The sequence below is a fragment of the Cryptomeria japonica genome, chromosome 8 (genome assembly GCF_030272615.1).
Source record: "Cryptomeria japonica chromosome 8, Sugi_1.0, whole genome shotgun sequence".
Taxonomy (NCBI): domain Eukaryota; kingdom Viridiplantae; phylum Streptophyta; class Pinopsida; order Cupressales; family Cupressaceae; genus Cryptomeria; species Cryptomeria japonica.
The window spans coordinates 598,505,755-598,518,232 of NC_081412.1; the positions used below are offsets into that span (position 1 = coordinate 598,505,755).

The window sequence follows — 12,478 nt, forward strand, 5'->3', positions numbered from 1 at the left end:
TCTGACCATATGTTAGTCCATTTTGGGCACATTCTTGGTTAGAGTTACTTTCAGAATGCTTTGAGACCCTCTGACCATATGCTCACGGCTTGCCCAACCCGGGATCCTGGTGTACATTCTTGGTTAGAGTTGTATTCCGCATCGTTTTGGTTTAAGTGCTAACCCTAACGGATGTGTGTTGCATTACTTTTTGTAATTGAAAAATTGAAAAAATTGGTCTGGGATATTTCATAGGCATCAATTTTGCAGAAGATTCTTGATAACCTTCAACATGGCCTTGTTTACTAGGAGTATTAGAGGTCATAGGCACTCCAAGCCCTGACAACAAAGGGTCCATCTTTGCTACTTTACCTTTTGCTGATCCCCATTCTGTGCAACTCTTTTTGTGCCAACCATGCTGTCTAAAACCATTGGGTGTTCGTCATTTCCTCCATAAGCGAGTAGTGCCTTAGGGTTTACAACAAAATTAGCGGGAGCAGCTAATTTGAAAACAATTTTTAGGTTGTATTGTATATTTTATATTTTATATTTTTTAATATAGCTATATAATTATTATGACTATTTTAATATTACATATATAACAACCATTTCCAGCTTGTACTGAACTTGGAATGAAAAATTATTTGCTGTACTGAAGAACTTAAATGATCTTTATAATATGACACCTGTAGAACAATAGTCAAGTCCAGTTTCTCCACAAAAAAAATGGATGATATCACAAGATGGACAAATCCCAAAAGGCCTTTTGTCAATGGAACAAAGCATTAGAGTTAAAGGAAAGAACCCTTATCTGCAGATTTGTGGGTAGACTTCCAGGAAAAACTCTCCATTTTGGAGCTGTCTTCAGGGGAAGGCCCTTCAAGCCAACCAACCTTCTTGTGATACAGATCTTATCATGGAACATAGGAGGTCCAAACACACGAACAAATTTTGATATCTTAAAGACAAAAGTACTAGCAGAGGCAGTGATATGGTTCTTCTCCAAGAAACTAGTGAGTAAAAAACAAGCAAAGCCTTTTGGGTAAGCAAGCAGATTTGCTGTTGGTTATTTTCCAAATTATCAATTCAATGGAACCCTTCCATGTAATGTTTTGTTTGTTGTAATCTAAATTTCACCCCTCCATAACATCAACTTTTTGAAATGTCCTAAACTAATATTTTGGACAAATCAATCTCAGATTTAAATGTTTTATCCTCTGCAACAGAACTTAACGAAAATTCCAAGAAGATAAAAAAATCTGAACTTGCATAAACCCAGATTTTTGAATGCAAGCCAAAAGATTTTTCTTCTTATTTACCCACTAATATTGATCACCTAGATTAAAAATCAGGTGCACAAAAATATAAGATAAAATTGTAGGGCTTTTCTTATATTAGATGGGTCTGAAATACATTACAATACGCTGCTACAAGAGCAATAACAAACTGAAATGCAATGCTTAAATGCATGACAAGCTGCAAACCATACAAGTTTGATGTAGTTGGAACCTGCCGCCATGAAAGTCTAGTAACAAACTCAGAATGGTATTGTCCTACAGGCCCAAAGGTGTTTCGTCCTTTGATTTGTGAAACTACAGGATTTTATCCTTTGATCTCTTACTGATACAAGGTTTTCTATCCTTAGATTTGAACACCGGAACACAAGGGTTCATAATGATTTTGTTTGGGGATTTTGTGTGTATAATATGCATAATGCTTGTATGAATATGTTCACTCTTCATATCATTTATTTGAATCTCTAGTGATGGATCTTGCCCAAAGGAGCGGCTTTTATTATGCATGAAGAACAACAGGAGTCAGAAAACAACCACTGCATTAATGAGAGTATGACTGTCCTCATCTTCCAATGCCACAGTTACACTTGATTTAACACCCATAAATTTGAATAATGTTTTTGGGCAGGAGGAATCCTTTTGGAGTGGTTGTAACCTCAAAACAGGCCACTAATGGTGTCCTGGCCATGCAGAGAGGTAGGTGGGAGAGAGTGTCACCAAAGGTGTGAGTATTGGAGTTTTTGGTTCAGGGATAAGTCTCACACCACATGGCATGTGTCGGAGTTCAGGTATGCTATGGAAATGGTAAAGCAAGGGAAAGGTCGAAACTTTGGTCCATAGGGTAACTTAGTGTAAGAAGTGGGGAGTTGGGGTTTGGGCAAAACGCATGTTAATAGAGTAAGGTGTGAAACTCCAATAAATTTAAGGGAAAAAGTGGGGTGTGATGTGTTAAATTTGAACAAGAATAAATAGATAGCAGAAAACTAAACTTAAGAAAAACACAAACGCAAGAAATTTATCCTGGGAAAACCCTCCACCTGAGGGTGAAATTTCCAGCCCTCAAAAATGAATTTTATTATATCTCTGAAAATGAATACAATTATTGTTAGTCTCAGGTTACTATCAATCACAACCTACAAATCAATCATGACAAAGAAGTCAAACGATACATCTCATATACATTCTATAAGACTTCATGAAGTCTGAAAACTCTGAACACAGAAAACATATAATATTACTGTTCTGACAGAATCCATACACATCACTCTTGACTTGCTACAAGACAAAAATGATAAGCCAGCAATATGATTATCAATCTACAGAAGAAGAAGAAGCTCAACGAAAATAGAAGAGCAATCTATATAATGAATCGGATAGCATGTGAAAAAGACTCCAAGATGGTAGAGGAAAAGTCACCGACAGCCACATAGATATCTCACCGACAGCCACCATAGCATTCAGATATACAATGAAGAATTTCGAAAGGAAAACAGAAGCCATCGAAGCGGTACAAGATAATAATATAGAAGGTTGCGATATGAAATAAATGAGAGACGTCGGAGAGGAAATAGATATGCTCAGGTAATACTCCGAACCAACAGAGCATCTCTCGAACATGAAAAATATATGAATAGGAACACAGCATCAACCTGGGAACATAAAGTATAGAAGAAGACCAGAGATAGCATGAATCTTAGATCTCTATCGCAGCTATAACTTCAACATGGTGAACAGGGATGATGAGTTGGAAAAATTCAAAATCCTAGTGGGGACTAAAATGGAAAAGGCAGACTTAGAGGGAAAAGCATGTTTGGATGGGGACTATGTTCCATGGAGTTTCAGGGATGGGGACAGTAGGGGATGCCGGGACGTGTTTTTGGTACAGGGGTACTTTTGGGTCATTTTCAGGGGGACGGCTGTTAAAAAAATAGGGGGGTTTTTACAAATATAGAGAAATTTCAAATATGCATATCATAACAATGGTAAAGCATTCATCATAGACATTAATACATTGCATTAGACTTGAATTGAGATTTACAAAAGAATTGACAAACATTTTACCAAAATTCATATGCTTTTATCAATCATTGCCAACAAACATATGTCATATACATCCATAATAGACATAAAATGATAAATATTAAATACTAAATATCCATAACTATGAGATGACATAAATTGTAAATAGAAAAGTTAAAACATAGAAGTCCATAATTAGTTGTCTATCATAATGTCAAGTTAAATTAAGAAAATATATGGCTGTCCATAATCAGCACATGGTAGGTCTAAGCCTAAGCTCCTCTTTCACCCGTTGTTCACTCCTTAACTAGCTGCTTCTTCTCTTCTTGCTGCTCTTTTCCTATTTTGCAAATGTCAAAATGAGTGTCTTTTTCTTCCTTTTGTTTGTTTTATGCATTAGGTTAGGGTTTGTGTTGAAAATGTAGCTAGGTTGTATCCCTTGATTGGGCTGACCTAGCTTGGTAAATTTTAATGTGGCCTTCGGCCTTAAAATTTATTGTGTATGGGCCTATTTGGGATATTATGTAACTTGAATTAGGGTAGGCCCTATTTGGGCGAATTACATATTTGTAACTTGTAAACACAAAATAGGTCAAGACCTATTTATGTAACTTGTAATATCATATGAAAAACATTTGAATTTAATTGTAACTTGGCGCCAAAATTAAATAAGGCCGACCAAGGTTTAGTGTAGACTTGAATTCATATATATGTGAGATGACTTGAGGATCACAAGTCATCAATCTATCAAGCGAATTTCATTTGCCTTAATGTGATCTGTTCTGCTCCAAAGATCAGCGAACTACATTCTGAAGTCAGCGAACTCAGTCACAAAGTCAGCAATCTGATCATAGGTGCCAGCGAATCCCATCTAGAGATCACATTCAGTGAGTCATCTCCCTAGCTGCAATCAGCGAGTTTGTTCTGCACATTATCAGCGATCTAGGACAGCAAATTAACTTGGATACTTATCCAAGTATAGCGAATTCTTACCGAGAAGTGGAGGACATTATACCAGGTTGACGAATCATCTTCAAGGGCTGGCGAACCCTTGCTAAGACAGTTAATTGATAAAATCTTCAGAATATTGTGGCATTTACAACAAGATAAGTTGTTCTTGTTGTCCAAGTTGTATATCTGTCATTAAGATTGGTTCAATATAATCTGAGATATTAGTTGCTGGGTTTTTCACCTCCAAGAGGGAGGTTTTCCCAGGGTATCATCTTGTTATGTGTTTGCTTTACTTTGCATTCTTATTTTTTGTTAATTACTGCTAATCTGATCACTAAAAACTAACATGGTATCAAAGCGGGTTTCTTCTATAAAGCCTAATGGCTTGAAGGTAGAACAAAGAAGTGTTGAAGAAGATTAGCGTGAATGCAATTCTATCAGGCTTATCGCTCTACTCATACAGACTGGGAAACGATTCACAACTATTGATTGCTAATGTCCTGTAGTGTCCAGACTTCAAACTAAATTCACACTCCTGTGGCGAAGGTATTTATGAAGTGCTTATGGATGAGAATCGATTCTGAGTGATGGCGAGGGCCGAAGGCCACCCAACCATCATCGGATGATTCCGTGTGATCTAAGTGGATGGCTATGTTGGAAACTAACTTATAAGAGAGAAGTATTTTTTGAATTTTCCATGCTATTATCTATTCATTGGATAGTGAATCATGTATGATAGTCTTGAACTATTAGTAACCTCTCTTAAATGCTTTTAGGACGGACTAAGGAGCATAAAGATGATGATTGTATTCAAGAGGAAGGTTTTGAGACATCCTGTGAGGAAGCATCACAAGCTGAAGACTAAGAGACATAGCTTAGTTGGTGATACTACGATCAAGTTTAGCTTCAGAGGGAGCTTGTTGTTTTCAGCTTCAGAGGGAGCTTGTTGTTTTCAGCTTCAGAGGGAGCTTGTTGTATTTAGCTTCAGAGAGATCTTGTTGTTTCAAGCTTCAGGGGGAGCTTGTTGTTTCAGCTTTAGAGGAAGCCACATTTTTGGTTAAGGCAATCTTCTGGGAGAAGATTGAGGTGAAAGCCCTCGGTTAAGGCAATCTTCTTGGAGAAGGTTGGGGTGAAAGCCCTCATTCCACCCTCTGCAAGTAGGCATGGTGGTGTTGTATTATTCTCTGGGAGAAGTCTGAGGTTAGAGCCCTCATTCCACCCTCTGCGAGTAGGTATGGTGGGTATCATGGATGAAATTCCATGATGAGTTTGTTCATCCCATGGGAGTAGCCATGGTAGTAGTCACGATGTGACTTGATTGATCAAGGGATCCTCCCTAGCTAAGAGGGAGTGTTGAAAATGTAGCTAGGTCGTATCCCTTGATTGGGCTGACCTAGCTTGGTAAATTTAAATGTGGTCTTCGGCCTTAAAATTTATTGTGTATGGGCCTATTTGGGATATTATGTAACTTGAATTAGGGCAGGCCCTATTTGGGTGAATTACTTATGTGTAACTTGTAAACACAAAATAGGTCAAGACCTATTTATGTAACTTGTAATATCATATGAAAGGCATTTGAATTTAATTGTAACTTGGTGCCAAAATTAAATAAGGTCGACCAAGGTTTAGTGTAGACTTGAATTCATATATATGTGAGATGACTTGAGGATCACAAGTCATCAATCTATCAAGCAAATATCATCTGCCTTAATGTGATCTGTTTTGCTAAAAAGATCAGCGAACTACATTCTGAAGTCAGCGAACTCAGTCACAAAGTCAGCGATCTGATCATAGGTGCCAGCAAATCCCATCTAGAGATCACATTCAGTGAGTCATCTCCCTAGCTGCAATCAGCGAGTTTGTTCTGCACATTATCAGCGATCTAGGACAGCAAATTAACTTGGATAATCATCCAAGTATAGCGAATTCTTACTGAGAAGTGGAGGCCATTATACCAGGTTGACGAATCATCTTCAAGGGCTGGCGAACCCTTGCTAAGACAGTGAATTGATAAAACCTTCAGAATCCTGTGGCATCTACAACAAGATAAGTTGTTCTTGTTGTCCAAGTTGTATATCTATCATTGAGATTGGTTCAATATAATCTGAGATATGAGTTGCTGGGTTTTTCACCTCCAAGAGGGAGGTTTTCCCAGGGTATCATCGTGTTATGTGTTTACTTTACTTTGCATTCTTATTTTCTGTTAATTACTACTAATCTGATCACTAAAAACTAACAGTTTGTTATATTTAAATGTTTATTTGGGGTCTTGGTGGGGCCAGCTGAACCTCTATTGTAAATTAAAAATGTGTTTTTAAAAAATTTTGGACTTAAAAAATTCTGGGCTGTAGGGTACCACCAGCTGTTCCGAGGACAGTTAGGGGACACCTAGGCGTCCCCTAGCTGTCCTGGGGATAGCTGGCCGTACCCTGTTGTCCCCTATTGCCCAACACCCGTCCCTGAAATGTCCCCTATGTTTTTGCCAAAGAGGGACGCTTAGGAAACGGCAAATTCACGTCCTCGTGTCCCCGTTTTGTCCTCGATACGGGTATGAGGGAAAAAAGGCAGGGGACATGTCCCTGATGAACATAGGATGGGGAAGTTTGATATTCCAAGGGGAATATAGGAAATGATGTAGTTGGGAGAAAAGACATGTAGAAATGAAAAACTTCAAGAAGGGTAAGGGAAAGCAGATGTCGAATGGAACACATGTCGGTAAGCAGAACTCCAAAATTGTGATGAGGAAAAAGTGACAAAGTTGTGGAACAGGAGAGGTATGCTGGGATGGAAAAGTTTGATATCTTGATAGGGACAAAAGAACAAGGTGGAGTTGGGAGGAAAGGCATGTCAGGACCTTACTCTGAAACTCGAACAACCTACACACTTTGAAATCTCAAAATTGGTGAGCACATGGGGGATAAAGAGGGAGAACACATATGCAGACTTTGACCAAGGTAGACATTGGAAATGGGAAATAGGACTTTGGTCAACAAACACAAATTAATTAAAAAGGGGATATTACAGTTTTCCTATATAATTCACCTTAATTATACCACTAGTCTTCATCCGTCTATTAGGAGCCTTCTTTCAGCAATCCTCTCATAACACTTTTTCAGTTCCTCCTAGTATTAGTTCATTTTTCTCCCCCATGAACCATTGCTCTGCCCATATTTGCCATTTTCATATTTGAATTTGAACCATTTTCTTTCAAGTCCTACCTCACACCTACTACTACCACTTACCAAAATGTTTTCTTTTTCTTTCAACACATTTTTTGGAAGGAAAGACACATATCTGGAGACATTTTCAGTTATCATGGGTAGGTTTAGGAAGAGCCCACAGTGTCATTATAATTCAGCTGCTAACTGCAACAAGATCGCAATCTTGTTGCATTTAAAATGTCAGCAATGATTACATTCTCACCTATCTTTGAATGAAAATGCATAAAATCTTTTGCGATGCTAGAGCTGATCGACTACCTTTAAGGGGAGAAGGAGATGAAATACATAAATATTAAGTGGTCAAGTCAGCAAGTTTTACTCAATCTTGCCTTTAAAATTGATGGAGAACCCTCTTCAACGACATCAAACTTTAGTAATGATAGTGATTTAAGCATAGTTGAAAATATCGCCGGAAACTTGGACGACTCGCGAGCCAAACTTGGCTGCGAGTCACTTGCGCATAATCTTGGCAACGAGTTTTACCCCAAAATTGTGGCAAATTTTTATTGAAAAATCACGAAAAATTGCAGAAGACCGTTAAAAAACTCGGCCCTTTTCAACAACGCTAGCCTTCTTTTCAATACACGACTGCTAGCTAGGGCACAACCTTCTTCATGTGATGGATATGTGTCTTTTTGCCATTTTGGTGAGTTGAAATAACACAGATGCAAGGTTTACATTGGGTTTTCAAGCACACTCCGGGGCATGACGATGATGGCACCACTCTAGGGCACAATGATTTTGTGCATTTACTATGGCTTGCATTTCATTTATGAATTATTTTTCAAATTTCCTTTATACTTTGATCGAAATCCATACCCAATCTATGATATAATGATCTATTGAAAGTTTAAATTAATTGATATTTGGCTTTATTTTAAAATTAAAAATAAAAAGAAATATAAATTATGAAGTATAAATATTGGACTTTAGCAATTATTAATTTATTTTTTAAAATTGTATTAAAAATAAATATTATTTGATTTAAATAGTATTCTATTAATATTTATCAAATGTTTATTCCAATAAAATTAAAATAAGTAAATTTAAAGACTAATTAGTTTTATATAAATGTGTGTTTTTGAAAAATAATTTAAAGACATAAGCAGTTTTAGTCCTATTAGACAATTATTATTTTTAATTTTGTTGTAATACACTATTTAAGTATTATTGTTATATTTAGCTTATAATGGTCATTTAAGTCATTTACTTTGGAATTAGCAACTTTCTTTTATTTCTTTTGTTCTCAATCATTTTCGTTATGGAAAGATCTTCTATAATTGCTTATTTAAGGAGTCTTTTTCTCCTTTGTATAATATCAATTATCTAGTTTTTGTGCTTACCATTTCATGGTATCAAAGTGAGGGTTACCAGAACCTTGCGATCGGTGTAGGTAATTAGAATATGGATTTGTACAAAATTTTTGGGCGATTTTTTATAAAAAATCATGGGTTTTCTTTACCATAAAAAATTGCAGATTTTTAATTTGCGGATTTTTTTAAAGGAAAATTGCAAATTTTTCTTAGTGAAAAATTGTGGGTTTGTTCTAGCAAAACCTAGGGTTTATTTTCTACTAAGGTTGCGTGGGTTTTTTGGTTAAAAATTGCATTGAAGGTTTTGTTTTTCATGGTGGACTTCTATTGCAGATTTTCTTTTGATAAAATTGCGCCATTTCTCTTTGTTTTGCTGCTTGCTGGCTGTTGAGGGTTTAAGAAATCATGCCGACTCTTGATTGTTTGCATGATTTTTTCGACAAAATCTTGGTTTTTTTGAGTCTCAAATTGCACTATCTACTATTTTTTGACATGACCTTTCTTCAAAATTGTGGGTCTTTTCAGCGTGTGCCACCTGGTCTTTAGCTCACGTCTGAGTTGAAGCAATTTGGTCTAAGCTGAAGACCAGATAGGCAAGAGCAAACATGGTACGGGTTGAACTTTGCTCTTGTGGCCAACATTTAGAATGTGGATGAGCCCTAGGATTAATTAGAGGCAAAAGGTAAACTTGAATGGGAAAAGGCTATGGAATCTGAACATCATAGTTTGTTGAAGAACAATACTTGGGTTCTTTTAGATCTTCCACCAGGGAAGAAACCCATTGGTTGGAAATCGGTGTACAAAGTCAAGTACAAAGCTGATGGAACCCTTGACAAATACAAAGCATGGTTGGTGGATAAAGGATTCTCGCAAAGAGAAGGCATAGACTATGAGGAGACCTTTGCTCCTCAAAGACTAGCACCATCTATCTTGTTCTAGTCATTGCAGTATAGTTTGGCTGGAAAGTCCATCAAATGGACGTGAAGAGTACCTTCCTCAATGGAGATTCAAAGGAAGAAGTATACATGACGCAAACTCAAGGTTTTAAGGTTGCAGGTGAAGAGCATCATCTATGCAAACTAGTGAAGGCTCTTTATGGCCTAAAGCAGGCCCCCAGGGCATGGTACATAAAGATTGACAGGTGTTTGGATGCACATGGCTTTCAGCGAAGTCCTTTAGATCCCAATTTATATGTCAAAAACATTGGTAGTGACATCATTATTCTTGTCATCTATGTGGATGATATTATCATTATTTGTAGTGGGGCAAATCAAATTGAAATTATGTTAGGCTTTTGATATGGTAGATTTAGGCCATTTGCATTATTGTCTAGGTGTAGAAGATTGGCAGATAGGTGGTAGTATTTTCATTTATTAGTCTAAATATGCCATGAGTTTTGTAGACAAGTTCAGAATAACAGATTGCAAACTCTTGTCTACACCTATGGAGAAAGGGCTGAAACTTTCAGCCAAATCAAACTTGCCAGTGGTCAAGCCAGTGGTCAATGAGTCAACTTTCAAGCAACTAGTAGGCAGCCTCATCTATCGTACAACCACTCGACCTGATTTAAGTTATGCCATAAGTTACAGTTCTTGTTTCATGACAACACCTTAGGTAAAACGTTGGCTTGCATTAAAGTGAGTACTGAGATATGTGAAAGGGACGCTTGACTTTGGCATTTTGTATTGTAGAAGGAAAGATCCTTGGTTGATTGGTTTCATAGATTCAGATTGGGCAGGTTCTGTTGATGATAGGAAGTCTACTTTTGGATGTGTTTTCGGTCTTGATAGGGGTGTAGTCACATGGACTAGTAAGAAGCAATAGCCAATAGCTTTTCCCTTGACAAAAGCAGAGTATTGGGGAATTGTCAAAGCAACATGTGAGACAGTTTGGCATTAGAGGATGCGTTTTGACATGAAAATGTCTCAAGTAGGGCCTTCACTCTTGTTTTGTGACAACCAAGGGGTGCTAAAGCTTGCCAAAAATCTAGTTTTCCACAAGTGAACAAAACATGTAGAGCTTCATTGTTACTTCATTTGACAACTTGTTGAAGATGGATCAGTGATGTTGCAGTATGTTCCAACTGAGGATCAAATTGCACACATTCTAACCAAGTCCCTAAGTTCGGACAAATTTGTAAAATTTAGGGGCAAACTTGTTGTAGTTAGCAGAATGATAAGGGAGGGTTTTAAAGTAATATTGTTATATTTAGCTTATATTGGTCATTTAAGTTGTTTACTTTGTTTTTAGTAACTTCCTTTTATTTCTTTTGTTCTTGATCATTTCCATTATGGAAAGATCTTTTGTAATCACTTATTTAAGGAGGCTTTTGCTCCATTGTATAATATCAGTTATCTACATCGTTTTCTGTGCTTATCATTTTTAGAAACTTTGAAATTTCAAATTTTGAGCATTTGTGGGTCATATGAGATATGCAATGTTTGAATTATGACAAATTCATTCTCATTATAGATTGTTGTGTTTTCTAAATACATTGATTTCTGTATTTTTTTGGGTATAATTACATTTCTTTTCTTTGCTATGTTTTTTTCCAAGTTCGTTTTAAGTTTGGAGTCCATGTCAATTTTTTGGGCAGCTAAGTCCATTCCAAGTCTGCATTTTTAATGGATGATTTACCCAACTCAACATTCAAATATGTACATTTAATCATGGAACATGTTTCATGGAGATTTGAATGTGGATCTCCACTATGAAAGCTCTAATGATTTACCCCTTGAGCTCATACCATTCAACAATGTTTTGTAGATAGTAACTAAAAGTGAGATACTGTAATCTAAACTCCAGACAGACAATTGAGTTCTAGGAAACTATGGGAACATCCCATTTTCAAAATAACATATTAAATGAAAATTGCCAAATAGATACGATCTAGTTGATGATGTTGTATAAACTCTCTTTTCAGTTATTTTAAATGTGAGAATTCATATGCATTGCATTGGTGAAAATAAACAATAAGAAACCCTAGAGTGGTCTGTAGGCTTTGAAAAATTGATGGGGAGGGTTTTAATCTTAGGATATTCACATAAAATTAATGCTCATCATTTAGTCTGTATTAGGGATCACAAACTTCAAAATCTAATGATCACAATTTATCGCATTGGGGATCACGGACTTCAAAATTTATCTTTTCTAATTGGCTTTCTTTTATCAGGTTTAATATGAAATTTGTGCACAAATATGATATACTTTCAAGTTATTCAGATTTTATACATCTATTCTTCCTTTCAACAATTTTTTTTCTTTTCAACTACATGATAACCTAAATGATGGGTGCACTTAAAGCACGATTTATTGTTTTGTTTACAGAACAATAAGAAATACTTAAAATGATTCCATCTTTGAACTAAGATGTGTTCCAGGATTATTGAACAGATTTATACTCAAGTTATAGCATTATGCTATTCAAATAAGTAACTGCTGATGTGTTTTTTACGCACATGTGAACACAAAATAAAATACCAAAGTATCTTATTCTCTCTTGAACAAAATATCTCAAATGCTGAAGATTAGCTTAAGGGTCACTTGAGAAGACTCCAAGGTTCATGAATGTAGGGTCACTACGTGTGGATAAGCTCACTGGTTTGATGTGATTATGCTGGAATCACAAGGGGACTTACATTCGAATGCCTGAATGCTTGATTTGCTGGAACTTAAGTCCTATCTACTCAATTAGAAGATA

The 12,478-nt window shown here is 36.4% G+C and overlaps 1 protein-coding gene across 4 annotated transcripts in view; it reads left to right on the top strand.

Annotated features, from left to right (window-relative positions):
- Positions 1–12,478, top strand: part of LOC131049313 (uncharacterized) — a 79,700-nt gene that overhangs the window by 21,965 nt on the left and 45,257 nt on the right. The gene's annotated exons all lie outside the window — the stretch shown is intronic.